The sequence below is a fragment of the Adiantum capillus-veneris genome, chromosome 26, assembly GCF_014529385.1.
Source record: "Adiantum capillus-veneris isolate H3 chromosome 26, ASM1452938v2, whole genome shotgun sequence".
NCBI classification, from domain to species: Eukaryota; Viridiplantae; Streptophyta; class Polypodiopsida; order Polypodiales; family Pteridaceae; genus Adiantum; species Adiantum capillus-veneris.
The window spans coordinates 108966967-108994445 of NC_140956.1; the positions used below are offsets into that span (position 1 = coordinate 108966967).

General features: G+C 40.8%; 1 pseudogene; it reads left to right on the forward strand.

The window, feature by feature from the left end:
• The first annotated feature begins 7329 nt into the window (after positions 1-7329).
• Positions 7330-27479, forward strand: LOC147423985 (uncharacterized; annotated as a pseudogene).

Below are 27479 nucleotides of genomic sequence, written 5' to 3' on the forward strand. Positions count from 1 at the left end.
TGCCGCCTCTTGAAGCACCTGTCAAACATGTTTGTGAAGGCTGTATTCTAGGTAAAATGCAGCGTTCTAAGTTTCCAAAGGATGGTTCAGTTAGGGCCACATGCAGGTTGCAGCTTGTGCATAGTGATGTTTGTGGGCCCATGCAAACTCCGTCCTTGGGCAATTACCTGTACTTCATGACTTTCATTGATGATTACTCCAGGCATGCATGGATATTTCCTCTTAAAGCGAAGTCCGAAGTTATTATGTGCTTCAAACAATTTTTGGCTATGGCTGAAAATGTCTCAAAATGTACTATGGGCACCCTCCGTTCCGATTGAGGGGGGGAGTATATGTCTCATGAATTTAATGCATTTCTGGCTAGTCGTGGGATAAAACACCAATGTACAGTGCCTTATACACCTCAGCAAAATGGTGTTGCTGAGAGGAAAAACAGGTCACTAACGGAAATGGCACGATGTATGGTCAAAAGTCAAGCTTTGCCGCATTCTTTTTGGCTTGAGGCCATCATGTGTGCCACTTATGTACTTAACAGGTGTCCTACGAAAGCTTTGCAGTCTATTACTCCATATGAAGCATGGCATGATAGAAAACCTTCTATTGAGCACATGCGTGTTTTTGGCTGTTTGGCATATGCTTTGGTGCCACAAGTGCAGCGCAGAAAATTGGATGATAAGGCTGTCAAATGTATTTTTGTTGGTTATAGTGCTGAAAGCAAAGGTTACAGGTTGTATCATCCGCAAACAAAACGTATTCTGGTTTCACGGGATGTAGTGTTTGTGGAAGACTCTGTTCAGCCCTTGCTGTCATGTACTAGAGACAGTAATGTAAGCTCAAAGGACATTTATGACACTTTGTTGCCTCTTTTCAGTGGTGGAAATACGAATGTAAGTTCCAATGAGGCAAATGTACAGCCTATGGGGTTTCTGAAAATGTTTTAGAACAGCCTATTACTGATGCAGATGTACATGATGTACTTGATGAGGAAAGGGCTGAAAATGAGCAGGCTAGAGGTATGCCAAAATGGCTGGTGCACACTTTGCGTGACAGTAAATTGGATGCACCTTTATCTAGTCGTACTCGTTCAGGCTCTCGCCATGCATCTTATGCATCAGATTGTTATGCTTTGGCTGTGTCTAGTTTACATGATGTTGAGGAGCCTCTGTCTTTTGATGAAGCACAGAATTCAGAAAATTGGATTGCTGCCATGAAATCAGAATATGATGCACTTATAGAGAATGACACATGGACTTTATGTGATTTGCCTCCTAGCAAAAAGGCCATTGGTACGAAGTGGGTTTACAAGTTGAAACGCAAGCCGGATGGTGAGATCGATCGCCATAAGGCTCGACTTGTTGCAAAGGTTATGCACAACAAAAAGGCATAGATTATGAAGAGACTTTTGCTCCACTTGTCGTATGACTACTGTGGTTTTCTATGTGCATTGGCAGCTCATTTGGTTGGGATGTACATCTATCAGACATTGTTACTGCATTCTTGAATGGTGACATATTTTGAGGAAGTTTATGTAACGCAGCCTCGCGGTTTTGTCATAAAAGGACAAGAGGACAAAGTGTGCAAATGTAAGAAGGCTTTGTATGGGTTGAAGCAATCTCCTCGTGCTTGGTATGAGAAAGCTGACACTCATTTGGTTAAACGAGGCTTTCGTAACAGTCCAACAGAAAGCACATTGTATGTAAAGCGTGAGGATGATGTATTTCTCATTGTGGTTCTTTATGTTGATGATTTGCTGATCACTGGACCAAATGAGAGACATATTGCTGAATTTAAGGCTGATTTGAATGCTACTTTCAAGATGAAAGATTTGGGGCTGTTGCATCATTACTTGGGTATACAGTTTAAGCAGTGTGATGGTGGTATTGCCTTGTGTCAGAAAAGTTACATAGAGACATTGCTATGTAAGTTTGGACTTGAGGATTGCAAACCTATTGCCACTCCCATGGAAACAGGTTTGAAGTTGAGTCTACATGATGCTGGCGATCCTGCTGATGTCACTCTTTACCAAACTGCTGTTGGCTGCCTCATTTATGTATGCAACACGAGGCCAGATATTCAGTTTGCAGTCTCGCAGGTCAGCAGATTTATGCATAGCCCAGGGTCTAAGCATTGGCAGGCTGTCAAGAGGATTTTCCGCTACCTTAGTGGCACTTTACATCTTGGCTTGTTTTATCCCAAGGGGGGATCATTGCCGCCAGACTTACATGCTTTTTCGGACTCAGATTGGGCTGGTTTTTTTGACACGCGAGTGTCCACAAGTGGTTTTTGTTTCATGCTTGGCACTTCATGTATATCATGGTTGAGCAAGAAGCAACCTACTGTGGCCACTTCGAGTTGTGAGGCTGAGTACAGGGCAGTCTTCACAGCTACGGTTGAGTGTGTATGGCTCAGACGCCTTATGGCTGACTTGGGTGTTGGACAAGACACTGCCAACACTATCTACACTGACAGTCAGAGCGCATTGGCAATTGCGAGGAACCCAGTTTTTCATGCTCGCACAAAGCACATTGAGGTGCATTACCACTATGTCAGGGAGAGGCTCTCAGCAGGAGTGATCAACTTGGCTTATGTGCCAACACAGGACAACCTTGCAGATCTTTTCACAAAGGCATTGTCTCATGAGAAGCTTGAAGCTTTCCGCAAAGCTTTGGGCTTACTCCCCTTTGTGGACTGATCCTGTCCTCAGGGCATGGCACTTCCCTTTACTCATGTGCCAGCTCTCGTTCACCGCATCACTCCAGGGGGGATTTGTTACCATATACATGTGGTAGTGATGTGTGTGAACACACTAGGACCGCCGGGGCATTTTTTCCCTCTTTAGGAGGTTTTTTCCCCCGTGCATTGTATATACGCCCATCACTCTAGGGCTAACTATCTTTCCATTGCACACTAAGTAACACACTCTCTATTGTGTGCCTTGAGCTTCCTTCGTCTTCTCCAAGCTGTGTGTGTTTCTCTACAACCCTAATTCCAACATTGGCTTGGCATGCAAAGTCCATATGAGGTGTTTTACATTTCTATCCTCCCAGCAATAGACTCCGATCCTAGGATTATCCGTACTAAGCCGTTTCAAGGGCTTCAAGTCTACTTAATCGTATCCCTCAAATTCCAAAGTTGGTGGTCCTTCTTTTACTGACATATCTGGAATTATGGTGTTTACTTCTAATCTCCATTTGTTTATCACATCAGGGTTTTTGACTTGTAAATATTGAGTTCCGTTTCTTTCCATGTACATTTTTTCTTGTTTGTTTGCCCTAATCTCTTCTTCGAACTCAATCCCATGGTCATCAATGCGAATAGCATACTCCTCGTTAGGGTCCAAGTAAACTTGGGCACCATGACGGTTAGTCTTGTAAAAAGATAGTATATGATTATAGTGCACTGTCGTTCCGATTTCTGAGGGAGTTGCGTAAGAAGACATCTCGGATGTTGATTTCGAAAAAGTGTTGGAGACTTCTTCAAGAATGGTATGCAAGGAATTTCCTTGATTCACGCTTTCTTCGGTGGAAACTCTACTGGAGGTTTCTCCGAATATGCCCTGATTTCCTAGTACACGACCAGATCTAAAGCCCTTGACAGAGTACTCACCTTTGTATCGACTATTCGTCAATTTCCACTTGATTCGATTGTGACTTTCCGTCAAGCCACTGATTCCTCGTCTGCAACCTGATTCCTACGCAGATTTGATCAAGTTAGCTATTCTTCTATAAGGACAATAGAGTTTTTGCTACTCTCATAATTGGTCTCTGTGTATCACTTCAAATCGAGCTATTGGAGTCAAAATTTGACTTGCAAATTCGACTTAGCAACCTGGAAACTGAGTGTATATGTACCAATTTTGATCCGATTGAACCCAAAATTGCCTGGTGGCTTTATATAAGGTTGATCTATCACTATCTGCAACTTGAAAACTAAGTGTATATGTACCAATTTTGATCCGATTGAACCCAAAATTGCCTGGTGGCTTTATATAAGGTTGATCTATCACTGTCTAAGTTCAAAAGTCAAAATTAATGTCTTAGGATAGTAGAAGTAAATAATTGTGATTATTTACTTTTGTCAGTTTTTTACACTTTTTTGATTGGTTTGGCAAGCATACAATCTGTTAAAGTCTCTGGACAAGTTTCAACACGTTTGGACAAAATCTGACCAAGTTTATCAACTGCTTTGTGTCCGCAGACTCTGATTTTGAGAATCTGGCTTAAGTCTCACATTTGCGACTTAAATTTCACAAAAATGGAATTGTGAGGTCTACTTGATGTGCTTGACCTTGTGGTATCTCCAATTTTTCAAATTTCTCAAGTTTTGAAGTAGATGTAAATAATCGCGATTATTTACTCTGGCTATATTTTTACAATTTTTTGCCCCAACTATGACACAGACTAGTTAAGCACCTTAATTTAAGGTCACTAGCCAAGTTTCATCAAGTTTGGACAATTTTTGGTCAAATGGTCATCAATTATCTGTCCAGGCTAAGTTTGCAATTTTAGTCACAAATTTCAATCCAGTGATCCAAATCTCACCAAATTTGGTTTGTGGGCTTATTACAACATGATAAGACTTGTGGTATGCTGACTTGGTAAAAAAAGTTGAAAAAGTGGACAGATATAAATAATTGTAAATTTTTGGTCAATTGAGTATGTACACATGTTTATCACATCAACATAAGCCTATGAATCAAATTCAACAAGTTTCAATAAATTTTCTCCCAATTTATACTCAAGATTCAAAAAGTCAGTACAAACTTTAGTTTTACCCAGTTTTTTGCCAGTTTAGTGATCCAAATCTCTTGGGCCTTTACAAAAGTTGTTTGTACACATGTAATGAGTCAATGGTATAAATGTCAGTTTAGAGCAGAAAGTTAATAATCACGATTATTAACTTTAGGCTTGGAATGAACACTTTTTTGCAATTTTTTCAAAGACAATCTTTTTATGAGCTATTTTAAGCCTATGAATCAAGTTAAAACTTAATTTGGCCTAAAATGTCAAGGAAAAGTAAATAATCTGAGTTTTGGCCAACTCTTGAAATTTTTACCTCGAAATGTCTTTGAGCTTACCAACTGGTTCAGACAACTCTTAATCTTACTCTCCAGTCGGATTGAGGATTCGAGTCTTTCCGAGCTATTTCTAGCCGTAGACCTGAAATTTTGTAACTTCCAATAACAACTCACACTTAACTCTTTTAGGGAGAGCAATGTTTTGAAATCCACCTTGGATCCTACTTACCCTACTCCTAGATTCTCATGCAATGGGATTGTGAAAAGTGTCCCCAAACACTCGTTTCCTTGTGTTTTTTATGTTTTTCAGAGCCTTGATCTTAAGACTTGTGTTTTTTATGTTTTTCATAGCCTTGATCTTAAGACTTGTCTCGTCTACCAATAATTCTCCAAATCCTAATCTAAATCTACAATCCTACAATCCTAAAGGTACTCAACAAGTACGATTACTTCCAAGCTACCTCTACACAGCAAAAGACGACAATCTTAAGCTATGCGGTTTCTAAAAGAGAATTTTGAATCTAGGTGAACCTAGAGGAAGTTAAAGGACAACTACACAAAACGCTCGTGTTTTTTCCTAGTTTAGGTCTCTTCGATCCTCGACAGCGGCACCAAATGTGGGACACATGTCTAACCTCACCATCCTATCTTATTGCAGTATTAGCGAGAACCACGATTAATTTGTCAAAGCATAGGACAAAACTGACTCGACTAGTGCATAGAGGCTACAAGAGGTTGTCAATCTCTCGCAAAACAACTAACAACTCGCATCCAACTCAAGCGCTACATTCAAGTGGCTGAAATCACCAAAAGTCAATCGCTCATCAGCAAGCAAATCACGTATGTTACAGCATCAAATGACATTCAAACATAACAAAACTTCTAGGAAAAGTTTATAAGACCTAAGCACACATGCTTATGGTCTCCAACCCCACTTTAAGTCAAGTTTCAAAATCGCAATTATTAACAGCAGTGGATTTTTGACCTAGTCGTTTTCGACCAAGAATGCATTTAAATGCTTAGCAATGATGCCCCAATACCTCGCCTATGCTTAGTTTTTTATTTGAACATGTAAATTCCTAGTTATGATGAAATTAGGCCGCGGGTCGGCGAGACCAAAAGCTATGAAATACTGTGAATGGCTTACATCAACGCGTAGAGCTCTTACATGCGGTTGCAATGCAACAAACACATTAGGAAAAGTTTGGACTAAAAAATGGGCCTTGTAAGAATTGTTGATGTGGCATAGCTTTCAAAAAGTAGGGATCGGTAAATTTTTTTCAAATAAGATCCAAACATATCGGAGGTTGGATATTTAGAATCTACTCTTCAAATGCTATCTATTGATATATAGCATGCATGTATCGGACATTGCCTTCATGTAGATCTTGATGATGTGGCACTCTTAAAAGGCCCAAAAATTAGTTCAAAATTTTCCTAATGCAATCGCAATGTGACAACCGGAGAGGGAGTAGGAAGCGCAAGAAGGAGAGAAGTGAGCGTCGTTAGCTCACGCTGTGTATTTCTTATCCAAAAACTTATAAAAAACTTACAAAAATCGGCTTTTATACCTTAGCCAAGGTTTTTGGGTGGTCAAAACTAATAATCTGGAGTTCTACCAAAGTTGGGTGATGACTGGCTAATACAATCTGGAAGCGTGTAGCCTCGGCTCATTAATTACAGAGTTTTTTCAAGAAAATAGGATTCACAATATTCCCAATTTATCAAAATAATAAATGTTTTAAAAAGAGAATTCCGAAAAAATGATGTCCGTGTTAGCTTGATGCTAACAGCGTGTAGGAGTGTATGTGTATATGTGTGTATAGAAAGAGAGGGAGATATTCTTTTAACTAAAAGAGAGAGATGGAGATATATATATATATATATATATATATATATATATATATATAAATAGTTCCATCATCATCCTCCGAGGTCAAATATGACCTATAGGACCAAATGAACATATCACATGGTGTGAGTGGAGGTCATAAGTGACTTTTGATGCTAAAAAATGGTTGAAATCAGCATCGCAATAGAGAGTCCACATCGTGGTTGGGAGAGGAAGGTATGTAGGGAGAGCTCATGGCTGAATATATGGGGAAAAGAGGACCTAATGTGGTCAAAAGCTGAGCACTCAAGTAGTTTGTGGTACTCACTCTCTCGCACTTGACGAGGGCATAAGGTGCAAAGTTGATGAGACTCCTCGCCAGTGCCCCAACTCCTGTCTCGCAGCTTAGAGAATGGGAGCTAAGACGAATGGAGGCAATGGTGCGGATCGCACTCAATGGGATGGGCTCAAGGATGTAGGGATGGGTTCGCTTACCACGCTCGAAGAAGAAGAGAGTTGTATTTTGGGTCAATGTGTGTGGTGTAATGGCTGAAGTGAGAACCTCCAGATTCTCCCAAGCCGTGATACATTGACGTTGTAAGAAGGCTTCATTAACTTGGGAGTCGATCGATCATCCTTGACCAAGTAACATGCATCCCATCTTCCAAACCATTTCTTGATGTCAAGCATCTACCCCGAACTTAGTATTTTGCTCTTGCATGTCTTTTGGACCTTTTGACTTGCTTCATATGCGATTCTAAGAAGTCGATACAAAGAGCTACATTGTATCTTAAGCATATACTCCACAACCCTTTGCATGCCCAAGACCTCAATAGGAAGTGATCCGTACTCAAGAAGTAAAAGCACATAGGGTGTTTGTGTCTTGACTTGGAGAAAGTTGGTGATAAAACACTTTTGGACATTCTCAAACTCTTTCCAAGTAGACTTCCCGATGCTACCACCCCACACCTCCACTCCATAAAGAAGCACCGGTGTCACCAATGTGTCAAAGAGGTACTTTTTGAGAGCCCAACACTTGATCTCTCCAACATTGCACATGTTCTCAAATAAATAATAAGCCCTCTTTCGAGCTTCCAAGCAACGCATTGCGCAATCCTTTCATCTATGATTGGATGGAACCTCAAGGCCAAGGTACTTGAAGCTATCTACCACTTCAAGTTGTTCATTGTTGTATACAATGCATGGATTTTCATCATTGAGGGTCTTTACAAGCATAACCTTGGTTTTGGATCCATTCACGATCAGCCCACTATGTAGGCAAAAGCGTTCCGAGACACTCATAAGCTTTTGTGCATCTTCTAAGGTATGTGCCAAGAGCACTACATCATCGGCATAAAGCAAAAGCATGATCACCGCATTTCCAATCTTAACCTCTTCTATGCCTTCTTGTTGCATAAAATCAAGAACCATGCATTCCAATTCATCAATGAGTAGCCCAAAGAGGGTTGGGGAAAGTGGGCATCCTTGTTTGACACCAATGGTGCTTGCCAAAAATTCTAAAATTCCATCTTCCATACAAAGTCGACATATCATAGATGCAAAATACTGCATGCATAAATTCTCTCAAAATTTGAAGGCTTTGCATACGTCTCCAAAGATTTCCTCGCGGTACCATATCAAAAGCTTTCTTGAAATCCACAAAGCAACAATACATCTTTTTTCCTTTCAATCGAGACGCTTCCATAAGAATTCTAAGAGTGACAAGGTGATCAATAGTGCTATGATGCTTTCAAAAACCTGCTTGGCCTAGTGCACGTTTGTTGTTCTTTTCAGTCCATTCACTTATCTTCATCTCCATGATACAATCCAAATAACTTTGCTATCAAAGAACCAACCATTATAGTGCGATATTTGTTCACATTGATTATATCTCCTCCTTTGTGCAAAGGTTTGATCCAGTTTTCACTCCAATCATGAGGCATGCCATGCTGAAGTGCAAGGTTAAATATATCGCATATCCAATATCGTGTTTTCTTGCTTGTCCATTTAATCATTTTAGCCTTGACACCTTGAAGTCCCCTGCTTGTCCATTTAATCATTTTAGCCTTGACACCTTGAAGGTCCCCTGCCTTGCGGGTAGCAAGTTTCTCAAGCGCGCAACATAGATCTTCAATGGTAAAGAAGGGAGGCATAAACGGAAGGGAGCTACGACACTCCATCTTATCAACTTTGGGTTGCTCATAGAAGTTCTTGCAATGCATACACATATCCTCAAGAGTCAAGTCACCAAAGCTCTCAACACGCTTGCCTTTTAGATTTTGCCAAAACTTGCCATATGCATTTGCTTTCTCTTGCGCTAAAAGAAGTTGTTTTTTGACTTCCCACCTTCTCCTCTTTTTTTGAACAAGTGCTTTGTATGTGTGTGAATGTTCCAAGTAACCTTCCCTGTCTTTTCTTGAATCCAACCTTAGCAAGTGTTTTCGGGCTTGACTACATTCTATGTCGAGCCCTTTCTTCTTGGTGCTACCTTTCTTAGATCTTTTGCAAGACATGTGTTTCACCAAAAAGCATTCCCTCGCACAAGAGAAAATTACTTCTTTGAAAACTTTCCACTTGCATTCTAATGTTTGGCTCTCTTGATGCTCTGTCATGCTTAACATTTGGTCCACCATATCAGCATATATAAGTGCTCGTTTGATGTCTAGATGTAGGTACGAATGATTCACATCATGATTGGAGGCTACATGCTCGGGTCTTTTACCACACTTGAGGTCAATACATAGCATCCTATGATTCGATCCCGGATTCCATTTACCAAGTGTAAATTTTTGTATGTATTCTAGAGTGGCTTCCGAAAACAACATATAATCGATCACACTATCACCATTGTGCTTTCTACATGTAAAGTCATTGGTGCCTTGCCATAAAGATACACCATTTGCAATGAGCATTTCAGTACTATTGCACATATATAGAAGTGACTTTCCATAGTGATCCAATTCTTTTGCATCATTAGAACTTTGATTATACATGTATGAGTGATCCATTCTTCTTGAGACATGCGGAATGTCAACTTGTGGTGTGTCGTGTTGTAACGTATTTGTGCAAGCATTCATGTCTCCAAAGACAATGACTTCACCTTGGTCCTTGTAATGAGCAATCTCTTCCACTAGTTCAACAAAGGGATGATCTCTATCCATATCCAAGTGAGCATAAAAGTTGGAGTCATAGTGAGGAATGTAGCAACCAACCACAAACATGACTTGACCATTGGTCGGGTTGATTTTCAGCCATAAGTAGTGTTTATACTTATCTTCTTGGACAATAAAACATCTTTCAAACCCTTTTTTATCATACATGCTATGCCTCCTTGGCCTCTACGTTGCTTTTCTTTTTTGGTCCACATCAAAGAATGCACATCATATTTGTCAAATCCAAGAATTTGTTGCGTATCATGCTCCTATGTTTCGACAAGAAGTATCACATAGGAGTCATTGGTAAGCTCATCAATGCCAATTCCCGCATTCCATGGATAGCCGTTACAATTTCAAAAGCTTATTCGCAAGCGTGAGTTGGTCTCATAGATCATGTGTCCCTATTTGTTGGGTGGACTTGTATTCTCCTCAAGTTACTTTTCTTCTTGAGATGACACCTTGACCTTCTTGGTTCTTTCCTCATATGCTTTGCGACGTACATTTTGTTGCATAAGAGTGCGATCCTCATATACATTGCAACCCGTTCCTTTGAGGTAGATCCAACTATTGTCAAGAATGGTCTTTCTCTTTACCTCATCAGCCATGGTACATACAATGGGTCTTTCTCCGAGGGACTCCTTGTTTTCAAAATCAATGTGCTCCATAAGCCATGATTCTAGACATGCCGTGTAGCAAACAACTCTTCAATAGCAACTGCAAGAGGTTGGGGTGTTTCCATGATTTCCTCCTTGATTCCACGAATGACGATGTTCTTTGAGCGTTTTTGCCGTTCTTGCAATTCTTGAGTGTCCACATTCTCTACATTCTTTGCTCGTACAACAACTTGCGTGATAGGAGATGTAGAAACCACATTATCCTTACATATATCAGCCCATGATTTAGATGCATTTCTCATCTCACATATATCATGTGGTATTGTATCTATTGTTTCCTCTTTCAATACATGATCACTCTTAACTTTGCTCAAGCGCTCTTTCAATACATTCATGTCCACAAGAGAGCACTTACATTCTTGAACTTCATTCTCAAGATGCACCAAGCGTGTTTTTTGCATTTCAGGAACCTTCTTGAGGTGCTCATTCTCCACAACAAGAACTCTCAAAGTACCATTCTCCATTGCAAGTGCACGCAACTCTTCACCTTGCTTGTTGACGATTTCTTGTAATGAGATCAAGTAAGCCATGATCATTGCTTCCATTGTTGTAGACGATGTGATTGGATTAGCATCCAAATTCCTTGGAGATTTTGCATCATTCGCCATGGCAAGTGTGGATTTTCCACCCTTGCGAGTTTTGTCCGACATTGCCTTCAAGTCAGCAACAAAAACGCAAAGTTTTGATAAATTTTTCAAAGATCCTGTTACAACAAAGCCTCTCATTGCTCAAAAAATTTCTATCTTTACATCAATGCGTAGAGGGCTTCGTGCTCTTTGATTGAGACTATAGATCACTTAAATCAGAGTTCAAATGAAGAAGTTATGATCAAAAGAGTGAACTGTGTCTACTAGGTCAAAAAACGGGAGAGAGAGAGAGAGAGAGAGAGAGAGAGAGAGAGAGAGAGAGAGAGTTTATGCGAGTGTGTGTGTGGGAACAAGAGTGAATGAGACTTTATATATATATATATATATATATATATATATATATATATATATATATAATTTTATTTTTTTATTTTTTATTTTTTTCCTGGCTCGCCGACTACAGAGAATGGGAGAGGGAGAGGGAGAGGGGGTAAGAGGGGGAGGGAGAGGATGAGAGAGGGAGTGTGTGTGTGTGTATGTGTGTGTGTGTTGGTGCGTGTGTGTGTAGAGAGAGAGAGAGAGCCTACTAGTGCGGGTTGGTCCAACACAGGAGAGAACGAGAGAGGGACAGAGAGCGTGAGTGAGTAGTAGGGAGAGGGGAATGGAGTGGGTGAGAGAGGGAGTGTAAGTGTGTGTGTGTGTGGCGGGTGTTTTTGATATATATATATATATATATATATATATATATATATATATATATATATATATATATATATATATATATATATATATAAATTATTGTTGCACATGCGGGTTGCGGACAGGAGCTGGAGAGAGAGAGAGAGAGAGAGAGAGAGAGAGAGAGAGAGAGAGAGAGAGAGAGAGAGAGAGAGAGAGAGAGAGAGAGGATCGATAGAGAGAGGGAGTGGATGAGGGAGAGAGATGGTGAGTGAACGGTGGAGAGAGAGGGAGAGAATGTGTGAGAGAAGCTTTTCTTACTAGCGGCCCCCCATCGGGTTGACGAATGAGGGAGAGAGAGTGTGAGTTTTTTATGCGCCCTCTTAGGCTGGCTACACAAAGAACGACAGAGAGAGAGAGAGAGAGAGAGAGAGAGAGAGAGAGAGAGAGAGAGAGAGAGAGAGAGAGAGAGAGAGAGAGAGACAGAGCCAAATAATAGATGAGAGGGAGATTGTAGCTGAGGGAGTGGGTGAGGGAGTGGGGTGGCGATAATGGAGGGGAGAGAGGGGATAATGGAGGAGAGGGAGGGAGTGGTGCCAAGGGGAGGCACGGGCGAATGGCCCACTGTGGGTGCGCGGGGTGGTTGGCGACAGTAACAAAAAGGAAAAAAAAAACTTTTTTTTTTTGTTTATTTTATGCTCCCTGAATGGGATCGATTCTCGCGGCCTCAACTTCGAAGGTCAAACATGATCAACAGTTTTTGGGTGAGCTAGAGTGCGGTGTGGCTAACCCCGTGTCATTAGCCCTCCCCCTAAAGGTTAGGGCATTTATACCTCTAACTCATTCGTTTGTTCGTTGTCATCGGAGGTGGAGGTTGATGGTGTATCCTCATCAGGAATGTCAATAGGTGGAGTTTGATCAAATCATAGAAAATAAGGTTTGAGCCACCATCCATTGACTCTGGTCTTATGAAGCTTACCATCAGCTTCCATGAGCTGGTAACTCCCATTGGCATATTTCTTCTTGATGATGAAAGGGCCTTCCCATCGGAGTAGGAACTTCTTATCTTTGCGTGTGTCGAAGTGATTGTCATAGTGGAGCACCAACATGCCCTTCTTTAAATCTTTGCACCGAAGATGTTGAATGAAACTAAGCCATATGTGTTCTGCCTGTGCCGCATAATGATTGATTGCTTCTTCTATGTCTAGTTGTAGTCATTCCAAGTCAAGGATGTGATCCTTCAAATGCATGTTGGGTCGTTGAAACTGGCTTGCCATCACTCTGAGACTTGCTAGTTCCACCTCAATAGGTAAGATTTCCTCCTTACCAAATACCAAATGTTATGGGGTGAACCCCAAAGATGTGCAGAACGAGGTTCAGTAGGCCCACAAAGCTGGGAGTAGATAATTATCCCAATCCCCAGGATGATTGTTAACCTGCTTGGTGATAATCTTACAAATCATTCCATTCACTTTTTCAACTAGGCCATTACATTGAGGGTAATATGGTAAGGAGTGTCTCCTTGTAATGCCTAGTTTTTGCATTAACTCTCCTACCAAGTCTGTTCTGAAACCTAGCCCTCTATCAGAGATGATTTCTAATGGTGTGCCAAACCTGCAGCATATGTGCTCATAGACAAACTTAGCTGCCTCCACAGTTGTGATCCTAGTTGTGGCTATAGCTTCTGCCCACCTAGTCATATAGTCGACTCCCATGATGATATAGAACTTCCTTGGGTTGGTCCTAGGCAATGGTCCTATGGCGTCTATACCTCATTTTTCAAATGGCCCATATGAAAGGATAGGTGTTTGTGGTTCAAGCATGAGTGACCTAGTGTCGGCCCATTGACACAACTTACATGTCTTACACCAGTGGCATACATCACGATTGAGGCTAGGCCATACGGAACCAACCTGCAATATTTTTCTACTTGCTATATCTAGGGCAAAGTGACCGCCACAAACACCATCATGACAACTGGCAATAACCCCATTAATTTCATTAGAGAGAGGGACCTTCCTGAATACTTAGTCCTTACCCTTACAATACAAACCGTCATTGATAAACCGATACTCTTGTGGCCTTCGTTGGTGAGCCATTACTTCTTCCCTTTTGTCAAATCTGGTGTACATTCCCCTGTTTCCAAGAAATGCATTATGTTGGGTAAAGCGTCACTACCTTGAAATAGAGGGGGCTTTAGCTTTATAGCCCCCACTACCATTTCCTACAGTCTTTCACTTTCTAAGGCGTTGGCTTCATGTTTTTGAACCCTTGGAATGTGGTGTAATTGAATTGCTTCAAACTTACCCAACAAAGTTTTTACATAGCTTAAGTGAGTCCTCAAGCTAGGATTCTTGCATGTCCATGCTCCATTTACTTGCCTTACCAAAAGTAGAGCATCCTCAAATATATTAGGGCGTTTTACCCATTGTGAGATGCACCGTTGTTATCCCTTTGTCAGTGTTGCATACTCAGCTTCATTGTTAGAATGTGATTCTAACAAATGACCAAGCAAAAACACCTTGATATCTTTGTCATCAAAGACTACTATGCCTGCAACTGCTTTATCAGATGCTCGCTTGTAGGCTCCATCAAAGTAGAGAGAGTGTCCTCTTTCTATCACCGATGGCTCTGGAAGTGGTTGAGTTTCCTCCCCTTTAGATTGCTTTACCTTCTTCTCAAATTTCTGGTAGGTCATGAGTCCCCCTAAGCTTGCCCTTGCTGTGCTTTCCACTTGTACCGTGTAGTCAAACTCTTGCAGATGAATTAGCCATTTAATAATTCTAGCAAAAACATCCATGTGTTGTATCACATAGGGAAACATTTCATCCATGGTTAAGATTACAAATTGCCTAGGCAAAAAAAATATGATCAAAACTTTGTAGTTGCAAATCTAAGAGCCATGACTAGGTGTTCCGCATGGGTGAAACATTTCTCTGCCATTGTCATCATGCGACTGGAGAAGTAGATGGGCCTCATGAAAGATGTCGTTGCGTCCTTTTGGAGTAGTACAGCTCCCAAGGAGTCATCTCCCACACTTGAGGTGACATAGAACTTTTTGTCCCACTTAGGCGGTGAGATAGTTGGTAGGGTGGCTAAGACCTCCTTTACCTTGTTGTAGTGATGCTCACTCTCCTCGTCCCATATGAAAGTCGATCGTTGTGTGAGATGTTGTAGTGGTAGAACAAGTTGTGATAGTAGATGGATGAATCTACTTAAGTACCTCACCTTTTGTAGAAAACAGACTAGTTGACGTGCGGTTCTTGGTGAAGGTAGTGCAATGAGTGCGGACACCTTACTTGGATTAGCAATGATACCTTTAGCTGAGATTTCATGGCCTAAAAGAATGACTCTACTTTCCCCAATGTGGAACTTTTCTACATTTAATTTCCGTCCTAGGCTTTGCAGCCTTGCTAATCCCTCGTCACCTTTTCTAAGTGTGAGGTACGAGGGCTATATATACAAAAGTCATCAATGAACACTCTTATGGATGTTCCAAAGAATGATTGAAAGACATACGTGGCATGTCTCTGGAATGTGGCAGGTGCATTTGTGAGAACAATTGGCACAATTCTGTAAGTGAAACAACCCCATGGTGTAATTAAAGTGGTTTTTAGTTGATCTTCAAAGGCTATGCGTATTTGAAAATAGCCGGAATACCCGTCGCACACTGTGTAGCATTCAAAACCAGCTACTTCATTCAGAATTTCATCCAAGAAAGGGAGAGGGAAATGGTCCCTCCTTGTGGCTGCATTTAGTGGTTTGTAGTCAACACAAACCCTCCACTTACCATTCTTCTTAGGCGTCACCACTACGGGTGACACCCACTCTGAGTTTTCCACAGGATAAATGAACCCTGCTTCCAGTAGCTTCCTTACCTCGGGAAAGGAGTGCGTTTTCTTGTATGACCCCAAGCCATCGTAATTTTTGCACAAATGGCTTTACCCTTTTCTTCAACTTAATGTGATGCTCCACCGCTAGCCGTATGTTCCCATTGAAATAAGAGCTTGGATGCTGTGGTTGTGACATGTTAACGCTAGCCGTATGGTCCCATTGAAATAAGAGCTTGGATGTTGTGGTTGTGGAGTATAAGTTGTTGAAACAATGGGAGGGGTAGGAGATACATGAGCATGAGGACCCATAGGTGCATACGATTGATACACACTTGTAGGTACCGCTGCAAGCATTGGGCTACCATATAGCGGTGCTTTACTAACAAATGAGGTCCAAGGCGTGTTTTTTGTCATGCCCATCATTGGGGTAGGCATGGTAGACATGGTGTCATCAATAGAGAGATGAGATAAACTTGGAAAGGTAAAGCTATCACTTGTGGACTCAGATTGTATAGAGACCCCTAGAGAAACAACATATGGAGGATCCATCGGACTTACCAAGAGAGTCTCCATTTGTGAAAATGTTGGTTGCCTAGCCTTCCCCGTATCCAAGAATCTCGTAAGACCCGTTGAAGGCATGTGGATCCCCTTGTTCTGCCTCTCCAGCTCAATAACCCTATGGATGACATCACAAACTCTTTTTTGTTGATACCTACGCTAGTAGCACCCATTGTGGATTGTAGGACATCTAACCAACCCACGTGATAGGTGTGACCTATATATAGGTCGGTTAAAGTCTCCTTTTCTAGTTCATACTCCCAGTTTTTATTTAGAAACGCTCCAGCTAGGATTGAGGTGCTAGGAGTGTTCTTTGAGCTAGATGCAATGTGGCTCTCTAAGGGTTGACCCTTAGTGGTTGCTAAGTCAGGAGCACTCGATTGCTCGAGTAGCATGGATGTTGACATAGGGGCCTTAAAGTTCTCTCCGTTGCTCCGCCTTGCGTAAGCTCTAGATTTCCTTTTCCCTCGTTGCAAGGATATATCGCTCAACCTCTTGCAGTTCGGCAAGGATTCTACCATCAGGTAATATAACATCAGAGGGGAATAGCTCTGAAGAGTCAAGGGGTGCAGTGAATGGATTATTCGCTTGTACACTCTCCAGGAGCATGGCGTTTACATTGGTCAAGAATGGAGAATTTACTTCCCCACCCCCTTCATTCACATCGTTAGCTCCACGTTTGAAGAAAGTGGCTCTACTAAAAGTATCCTTCAAGTGGCTAAGCACGCTCGGCCCAGATCGTGGGCCCATGGCATGTATGTCTTGGCTTGAACTCTCAGGATTACACATGGGCTGACCTTCCATGATGTCGTAGTCTGAGGAAGGGTCACTAGACGTAATATGTGGGTCCTGAGTGCTACTACCTTGGGTTCCCGTTGAGGGCCTATAGCCTAACACTAGAATGGTAACCTAACACGACATAAAAGTGTCCTTTCAGGGTTTTGAGAAAAAATTCCAAAACCATAGTAGATCCACTCATTTTGAAAAATCCTTTCATGAGCTTATAGTTCAATAACTACTACATATGGAAAAAATGAGAAACTTGTAATTTTTCTCATCCCTTGGTCACTACAAGCCTCCAAAGTTGATGGACCAGTGCATTTTGCCCTAAACAACAATTTCTTATGGTTGATTGCATATAAATAAGAGTGGAGATTTTTGTAGGACATGAGATAAAATGCCCCGTTAACTTCAATGGGTTGGTGACCAAAACATATGGTTGCTTTTACCTCACTATTTTTTTTTGGGCAAAAAAATAGGTACAAAAAAGTTGCATTTTTGCCATTCTGCGGACCTATCATCAAAGTTTCTATAGTCACGCTCAATACAGATACTATATACATGTTTTCTTAGTTCCCTTTGGGCCTCTAGATTCAAAAGGAGCCATGGAGCATGTCAAAAGGATAATGGATCTCTTACAATTGGAACCTTGGGGGCAATGATAAAGTGCTAAATACAGCAAACATGAAAAAACTGGGTTTAGCATTATGACCTCTAGAAACCAATAGAAACTACTCAATATCTAGCCAAGTTTGTAGTCTATGATTAGATATGGTCACTACCTACAAAATACACACAATTGGCCTAAGAAACTAGCAATATTGAGAAAGTTATACTTGCTACTCTAAAATGTATCGTATTCTTCAACAATAAAAAAACTCAACCATCATCATATACTCTGCTATATAGCATATTAGGTCCCCCAAAACTCAAGGAAGATTAGCTTTATGTTATACATTACACTTACACAATCAAAATTGAATTTAGATATCAAGAAAGCCACCAAAAAAATAATAAAAGTGCTAATTTTGGCCAAAAAACAGGATTATGCAATTCTTGTAAATCGGTCATAGCTTTCAATTTTAACACTTAGGTCTCCCTACAAGCATCAGCACATGTTGAGAACTATGAAGGCCTAAACTCTAGCCATCTAAACCTCACAAACATGAAGTTTAGAGTGCTATAGTTGCCAAAAATTTAAAAAAAAAGCAAAAAATAGGACCCGTTTTTTCACACAGTTTAGGTTCAAAAATGTTGTGCAAGAGTAAGGTTAATGGTGAGATCGATACTAAAAAAAAAATGCTAAGTTTTTTTCAGCTCATAAGGCAACTTTGTGGATATATAGCACCTAGAAATTCATTTTCATACTCTTCAAATAATTCAAGCAAAATGATCACTTAACAGGACACAAAAGTGTCCAAGGACATAAAAGTATCATGTTACCATTCTAGTGCTAAGGTGGAAGAGTAATGAGTTCCCGCGTAAACGGAGACACTCTCTATGTGATCGTCCTCTAGCACACGACCAGAGTGTAGGTGCATGTGACCTCAACACTTTAGAAGTGTTGGTGAGTGCTCGTGAAGGCCGCTCACCTAGGTTCTTGGGCGTTTGCAACCCAAATTTACCCTCAATTTTTTGTATTTATGGTTCTTTTTTTTCCAACCAAGCCATGGAATATGGCGTGCAAGCATCTTGGCTAGAGGGACGTGTCGTGATTTACAGCCCCTGATTCAGTTACGTAAAGCCCTCGGAATCCTAAAAATAGTCTTTTCATAGTCGAGGAGAAGGCTAAAATTAGTAAGTCCAAAGGGTGAGGGTGAAGGGGATGGTGAAGGACTTGAGGAACTTGTCCCACATGCCCTCCCTACACTTGAGGTCATGGTCTTGGTCCTGGTCCTGGTTCTGGTCCTGGTCCTAAGCCTAGTCCTAGTCGAGATTTTTTTTCCGTTTTGTTTTTTAATTTTGTCTTTAGTCTCAAATATTTCAAACATTTTTTAACTTTTTTTTAAAAAAAATTATAAAAAAGTTTTTTGTTTTAGGATAATGTTGTTGTGTGGGCACCGAGCTCACACGCACACACAACAACTCCTAGCAGCTCTGTCTAACCTCCTTGCAGTTAGCACAGCTAATTTTTAACACTAATTACCTCTCCTGACACATTGTCTAACACAGTAAGCTACACACTGTCTACACAGTCCTAGTCCTGGGCCTGGTCCTGGTCCTGGGCTTTTCCTAACGCTGCTCACTCACCGAATACTCAATCTACTCACCGTCTACTGCACATTACCAATTTACACTAACTAATAGATCTATTAACACCTGCAAATTACAGATCTAACAAATCTAACAAAAACAAGTACACTGTAGCACTCAAAGAGCTTAAAAATACCTGCTAATACTACCCACTGCAGCCACTTGACAATTCTCACACAACTCAGCCAAAAACCAGAAAACAGATGAAAGAAAGGCTTCCAAAGGTAGCAGTAAGTGCTCCTCAAGCTTAGTACAAGACAGCCCCTGGCAATGGTGCCAAAAATGTACGGTTTGATGTACATGTCGAAGTCTAGGAACTTGCCTATGCATGTGTGTGAGCCTCGAAAGGCTGCAAACACACAACTAGAAGATTCTAGCAAGCTCAAAGGGGTAGGAGTGTGTCACTCACTGCTCAATGCTTCCATCGTGAAGGATCTTGTGCTGCAAAGAAAAAGGAGCCGTCGTCAATGCTGTGCTCAACCGCCAATGCCGTCGCAATGCTTGATCACTCTCTCTCTCTCTCTCTCTCTCTCTCTCTCTCTCTCTCTCTCTCTCTCTCTCTCTCTCAAGAATACACCCCCCCCCCCCCCCCCCTCCCCCCATGAGCACACGAAGGAGAAGGAGACAAATGGAGCAAGAGCGCTTCTTAGCTTACACCTCAAAGAATAAGGATTTTTAGGTCAAATGGACCTTTTATAAGAGTTTGACCCATTCACACATGGGCGCCCACGGTGGTCGGTCGTTGCAAAACTACTGTACAAATAAGATAAGTGGTGCACCTCTCATCGACGATCACCTACACACCTATTCGACCGACAAGCCCGATCCATGACTCGATCAAATGAACAAATAATAAGGCGTCCGTCGAAGGTGATAGGGTTTCCGTGAGGGTTAACATAGAACTCATGATCCATATTGATCTCAGTGAGGTGCAAACTTGAAAGTCACACTACCATCTTTGTGATTTGTGATTGTTTCCAACAAGGATTGTGGCCATGGTCCTTCCACTTATGAAATAGGATGTAATCGCTTGAGACTTGGCCTCATCCGTTGTGTTTGCTACTATTCTTGTATCTAGCGGTGTTTCTATCTCAGGCCTCATGTGATCATTTGTTTTGTCTTTTCTATGTTCAATTTCCACATACCTTTCATGGATTAACATTGTTTGTTTAGGGATGTGTAATTTCTCTATCTCCATTAGAGTGTGAGCAGACTCTATGAGCCAGTTGCACATTTTCAATCTCTTTGTTTCAAATTTGGAATGTGGATACCTCAACCCTCTATGTTCTACTGTCTCATTGGGTTTTAGTCTCTGGGTTTCAGTCTCGCCTCGTAGGTTTTCAATAGAACATCCAAATGCTCATCAACTTTATCTAGATTGAACATTTTGATGATATTTTGGATGAAATTTTTTTCTCCATTTGTTCCCTGTTTTCCTTTTCTTGTTTCAATAGCTCTTTGGTTTGTTGCAGTTCAATTTCTAGAGGGTTTTCTCCTTCATCCTTTTTGCTTTCATTTTGTCTCTTTGGAGAGGGGGAATAGGAAACACACCCAACACACATGAAAAATGCCTCTCTATAGCCCAGGGTTTTCACAGTACCCTTGTCCTCTCAATTAGACCTTCAAAAAGGATCATTCACACCAGCAAAGCCTTACCTTCACACTCCATAGACTCACACAGTCCCTGCAGCACCACAAATCAGCACAATCACCCGATACTCATCCCTCGACACACACAACACCTCTCTCTCTCTCTCTCTCTCTCTCTCTCTCTCTCTCTCTCTCTCTCTCTCTCTCTCTCTCTCTCTTTGTACAACACACCCTTGGGAAGGCACACCTGCCAACACAAACCCAGAAACACGCGTACAAGCACAAAAGAGAGAAGGGGAAGGGAGAATCGACACAAAATGCGATAATGATGGATTCTCTTTGCTCAAAAAAACCATGTACAATCTTGTTCCGTCGGCACAGCCTTGACGAGTGCAAAAAACTCCCACAGTAGTCCTTGTTGGTCCCTCTTTCGGTCTTGGATCTCTCCTACTTTTGCACTCATTGCAAAAGTTTTAAAAATAATTGCCCTCCTTGGAGCTCTTGTTGCCCCAAAAGCTCTCTCAAATTGCCAAAAATTGAGTCCCTTAAGGGCGTGTGTAACTCCCCTTGCTATTTTTGGTCGACTTCTATCTTTAACTCCCCACTTTGCACGTGAGACTCCCACTTCTATTTTTTGTTTTCTTGGGCTCCAAGTCGTGTCAGGCCTCTTCATGGTTGTCAGCGCGTCGTGACATCGGCTAGTGGGAGCACCCCTTCAATGGTTTTGGCCTTTTGAAGCAATACAGGAACAGCCCCTACCATGTCAGCATAGCACATTACCCCCGAATTCCACCGAGCAATGCCATCAATGGCCCCATAATGCAGCAAGCCGCCAGGGCACCGGCCCGCGCGCTTGCACATTGCTCACTATCATAGCCAATGTTACGAGCTCCAAGGGGAGCCTCTTGTGATGCTTACAATGCCTACATAATGTGCTATATCTACCGTCACATCTAGGCCCGCTCCACTACTTATGGGCTTATTCGATGGAGACGTGGTAGGCCTAATCAAATGGCCTTCAAGGCCCCCCAAAAAACCTTCAAAATCCCCAAAAAAATTATTTTTTCCCCAACTTCTTTTCCATGCAACTCTCTGCCTAGAGCTCTAATTCCCAAACTACCAAAACCGAGTGAAACCTCACCACTTCAACTTCAAGCCGTGCAAACCTTGCCCCTTTGGTCTTTGCCCCCCCCCCCCCCCCCCCCCCCCCCCCCCCCCCCCCCCCTCCCCGCTAATCGAGGCCGTAAAAATGGAAAAAAAAATCTGTCACCTCCTCAATGCCAACTACACCAAACTTCACTGGACCATAACTTGGCAATTTGTCTCCAATCATGAAGCCGTCAAATCCTGTCTACTTTACATGATGCATATCACCTTATAAAACTTGATCAAGGCCAAAAGAACTTCCAAAAGGCATGTCTACCAATGCGATCAAGTTGGCCCATAATTGACCCAGACAAACTTTCAACTAACCATATATTTGCCGTTCAAGCTTTGATTGACAATCTAGAAATATCGGCATGCTCCACAATATGAGCACTTTGCATCTATCCTCTCACTCCAACATTGGGCACCTGTCTACACCTGCCCGGTCTGTTGGGGTTCTATAAAACCTTCCAAATTGAGACTCCTATAACTCCCACTTTGTAGCTCTATTTGAGGAGCCTTTTAGATCGGTTTGTAAAGCATCTCAAAGATCACATTCCAAAGCAACATTCCTACACTTTGAAAAATTCACCCTGCCAACTTGTTTGGCTCATTTTGGAGCCTTTTTACTCTAAAAAACCACATTAACCATACATGTTTGCTATCACCTGCCTGCCCAGGGTCTTTATACATGCATTAGCATTCCAGGTTGCACTCATATGCATCAATAGAACCGCACATCACATTTTCCAGCACCGACCAACTTTGTTGCACCATTGTTTAGCTTTCCATGATTTTCTTTCAGTCATCATTGATAAGCTCTCAATTTTTGTTTGAGCAGGCAATTTGTGTTCTTCCTTGACTGGTTTTCTTTTGGCAGTTTCTTGAGCTTGAGCTTAAGTCATCACATTATAGGAACTATGGGTTTTACCTCAAATCCGCTTGAAGAAGGTAGCATTCCTACAATGTTTATTGTTGCCTTCCCCTTGTTGTTTAGGTGTTTTGGACAATTAAAAATGAGGTGTGTAAGAGCACATTCAAGACAATATCACAATATCTCTACGTTCATTGTTCAATGAGGAAAATTTCTTGCCCAATGATTGCCTCCACACTCATAGCATGGTCATACTTGTGAGTAGCTGCTAGTATAGCCAATGGTTTTTCTTGCCTGGTAAGAATGGTCTTTGAACCATAATAATGATTGGCTATGAACATTAGTGTGGTATCATCCATGTAATAGTGATTCCTCATGGGTTGTGGCATACAATGGTTGAGAGTAGTTGACTACCACTCTACTATCATTCAGAAGAGGTGTTTCTTGCCCTGGCATACATTGTGGTTTGGGCTAAGTGTTACACCATGGGGTTGGATGATCCCCTACACATGTGTCACATCTTCTCATAAGTTGTTTTTGTACATTCGGGTTCTATCTGTAGCCCTGGCTTATTCTTTTGACTACTGCTTTGACCATTTGATCGATGCTCTTGATTGATGTTGAACATTGTAGGAGTTTGAACATACCACTTTGTTGTGGATTCGCTCGTTATAGAAGAGGCATTACTAGTCGTGTTGTTTGCATCACATGTAGACCTTACAATTGTCAACTAGACATAAAGCTTGGTTAGTGACTTGCTCAAATATCGTGCATGCTTTCCAATGGAGGTACTTTTTTAGAGTCTCATTCCTCAAGCCCTCTATAAAGAGAACTGAATTTCTCTCATCTTGTGGTAACTCTCGCGTTGAACATCTCTCTATTTGAAACAAATAAAGCTTCCTTCACTTTCTCATTTGCTTTTTTTTTTAAAGCGTAGATTTTTGACATCGTGTTGTGCTTGATCCCCCTTTTAGATAACTCTCATGAGAATTTGAGCAAGATTTTTTCTATTTATGGATAATCATCTTTGTTCAGTGGTTAGAACCACGTCAAGGCCGTTCCTTCCAGTGTCATCCAAAATCCTTCGTATTGAGTATGAAAAAGCCGCAATCTATTCAGCTCTCAAAACTTGTTTGAAAAGTGAGACATGAGCATATGGATCTCCTAACACGTTGTACTTTGCCTTTATGCATGTGGCCACTTGAGATGGTCTCATACATTGTGGTTCAGTCACCAATCTAACCAATTCAAGTCTCTTTGCAAAGACGTCTCTCGCTCTCTCTTCTCATCTTGGAGAAATCATGGTGGATTCCTCTCTGATATATTCTCTAGCATCATTTTTTATTGAAAGTAAGTAGGGATTGGAGTATCCTTGTATGTATACCTTCGTGGTTTTGGATAAACTAGTTTTTACTCTCGTCCATTCTTATCTACCATCAAAACTTACACTCCTTGAGCATTTGTATATGTGAATGCATAGAGGTTCTCTCTAACATTGGGCTCTACACACTTGTAGAAGGTAAGTGGATCCCCATTTGTAACCCTATACAAGGCCTCATGAGCGTAATCTGTCAAAACTCTCATGGCTTTGTTGGTTTTGATGAATCTCACATTCTCAGTTTGTTGATCAAAGGATGCCTTTCCTCTAGATCTTCGTTGATTCTCACTGTCGAAGGAATTACAACATTTCTTGTGGTTTTCATATCTTTGAGTTGAGTAGAAAACCCTTTTGATGGATGATTGTTTATGGTAAAGGCTCACTCAAGACTCTCAAGATAGTCTTGGAGAAGCCCACCTTGGCTTAGTGCAACTTATCCCTTTTTGTGCCTGGTCAAGTCTCTCAAAAAAATCTGGTCTTTGTGACAAGTTTGGTCTATACAAATTGTCTTTGGGGTACTCTAAAAGTTTGAAATTAGAAAATCTTTAAAAAATCAATTTGTTTTGGTGTTCTATTGCTCGCAAGCTTTCTTCTTGGCTTTACCTGACTCAATCTGAAGTTTTCTATCAAAAAGCAATTTTCATAAACTGCACTTGAAACAGCACTCAAAACAGTTTTAGGATCAAGATACAGAGACTTTGGCTTGTATCTTGGTCTCCAAAAGGTATTTTTATCTCAGACTTGAGATTTGAGATGTTCGCAAGTATATCTACAAGCTCATCAAGTCAAATACCCCCACTATGAAGAGGTACATGGATCGCGATCCATGTTCGTCAAATTTTGACAGTAGCTAGACAAGGTCATGCAAAAGATTTGTACCAATTTTCATCAAATTCTGAGGTTGGGGTGCATGGATCATGATCCCATGTTTCACCACATGCGGACTTGATCCTTTGAGAGCTTGTTACACTCTATGTCCACAAGCTATCTCAAATCTTTTTGGATTTGGACTTGTCTTGATAGGTCATAAGCCAATCCCTAGATCTGCTATGTGATTTTCAAACTGTCTTTTATTTTGCTAGCTTTTGAGCCATTTTTTTTTTTTCAAAATTGGACTTGGGAATATGTTTCCTTGGATATGCACTACAATCTGGAAAAACTTCAGGTCAAGCTATCACCATAGGTACATGGATTGCGATTTATGTTTGCAGGCTAAATTGACTTTTCTTGGTACCATTAGGACCAACATGATTAGTAGATGTTGTGGTACTAAAATTTTTGGGTTTGGGCCTCTGGATTAAAATTAGGTCAATTCTAACCCTTTCTCAGAGTATTTGGCAGTTCTAGGATTTTGACTTGCCCAAATGAGATGGAACTTTGGGATTAAGCTAGAAATAGCATGTAGACCACAATGGCTAGGTTTTGGTTTCAAAACTTGAGAAAGGTTTATGGATCGGGATCCATGGTTGGAGAGCCTTTGACCCTAAATTTGAACCACTCATAGATGAAGGTATTTCTAGGCTATTCCCAAGATCTTTTTGAATTTGGACAAGTTTTGGTCAACCAAAAGAGAAACCCTAGCTTTGTCTTAGCAGTTTTTTTCCTTTGAAGTGTTTTTTGCCCTTTTGATGAGTTCTTGAATTGTTTTGACAACTCTTTTGGAAAGTTTTTCTCACAATGGTCTCTGCTCAGGCTGGCATAGTTTCTGTTCAAAAACTCAAATGATGTACATGGATTGCGATCCATGTTTGATCACTTTTGAAATTGGGATTTGGTGAGCTGATAGACTAATGTTTGTAGATGCTCCCAAAATATTTTTGAATTTGGATTAGTTTTGATCAAACAAAAGTGCAAGTCTGGTTTGGTAGTTTTTGACAATCTTCTGTTTTTGGGTCTTTTGATCACTTTTTTCAACTTGTTTGCAAATGCTTCTTTTGGGAATGTTTGTCTATGTCTGAACTACCCACTACTCAAATCTCAGCCAAAAACTATTAAGAGGTACATGGATCATAATCCATGTTTGACCTCCTTTTGACATGAATCTTGGTCAACTTGTAGTCCTTGCTATTTTGAAGCTGTTTGCCAAACTTTTTTGGATTTTGATCACTTTTTTCCAATCAAGAGTGGAATTTTGTGTCCACTTTGCGGTTTTTGACTAGTTTCTGATGTTTTGCTATGCTAATCAACTTTTTACAATTTTTTGTTATTGTATCTTTTGTAAAAGTTGTTTCTAATGGTATCAGCTACCCACTACTCAAATCTCAATCCCAAATGATGAAAAGGTACATGGATCGCGATCCATGTTTGACAGCATTTTGGCATGAAATTTGGTCAATTGGTTCTCGATGCCTTGTAGATACTAATGCCCAACCTTTTTTAAATTTGGATCACAAAATCTCTAGATATGCCCAATTTTATATTTGAAACCCAATTTTTGCGTGTTTTGCCCTATCAACTAATTTTGCTGGGATTTTTGAGTTTTTCTTGCAAATAAACTTTATCATAGCAATGTTCTATTGATACCCAGTGTCACTGATCACTTAAAATGTCCTCTAAACTATATAGATCGCGATCCATGTTCCTCCATAGAATTTGTTGAAACTCTCCAGATTCCTTCTTTTGAGTATTCTAAGACCCTTGATCAACAATTTTTTGAGTTCTGATCAGTTTTTAGGTCTTTACCATCAAATTTTCACAATTTCAGAGTTATCATCTTTTTTGCCAAAATATGATTTTCAGCCCTTTTTCCCTTGATCTTTGTAGCTCAATTTGATGGTGTTGGTTTCTACTTATCCTACTCCTATATGTTGAAAAGAATGAACAAAAAACGTAAATGAGAGTTGAAATGAAAAATGGTACAGCACTCATAAGTAACGAAATTTTTGAAGAATGAAATGCTTTTGGCTATTTCACTCACAACTCTCTTTACCTCTTTAGAATAGATCTAACAAGTCCCTAAACTTCTAAACTCTATCAAACACTATTGGAGCATGTCATGACAATTCATTTCATTTACGCATTAAGTGCACAAAATATTTGAGAAAAATTTAACAACATAACCTCATTAAGTTGAGAATTATGAAAATTTTCTTATGTGTTTACAGGTTCCCCAAAGCCTACTTTAA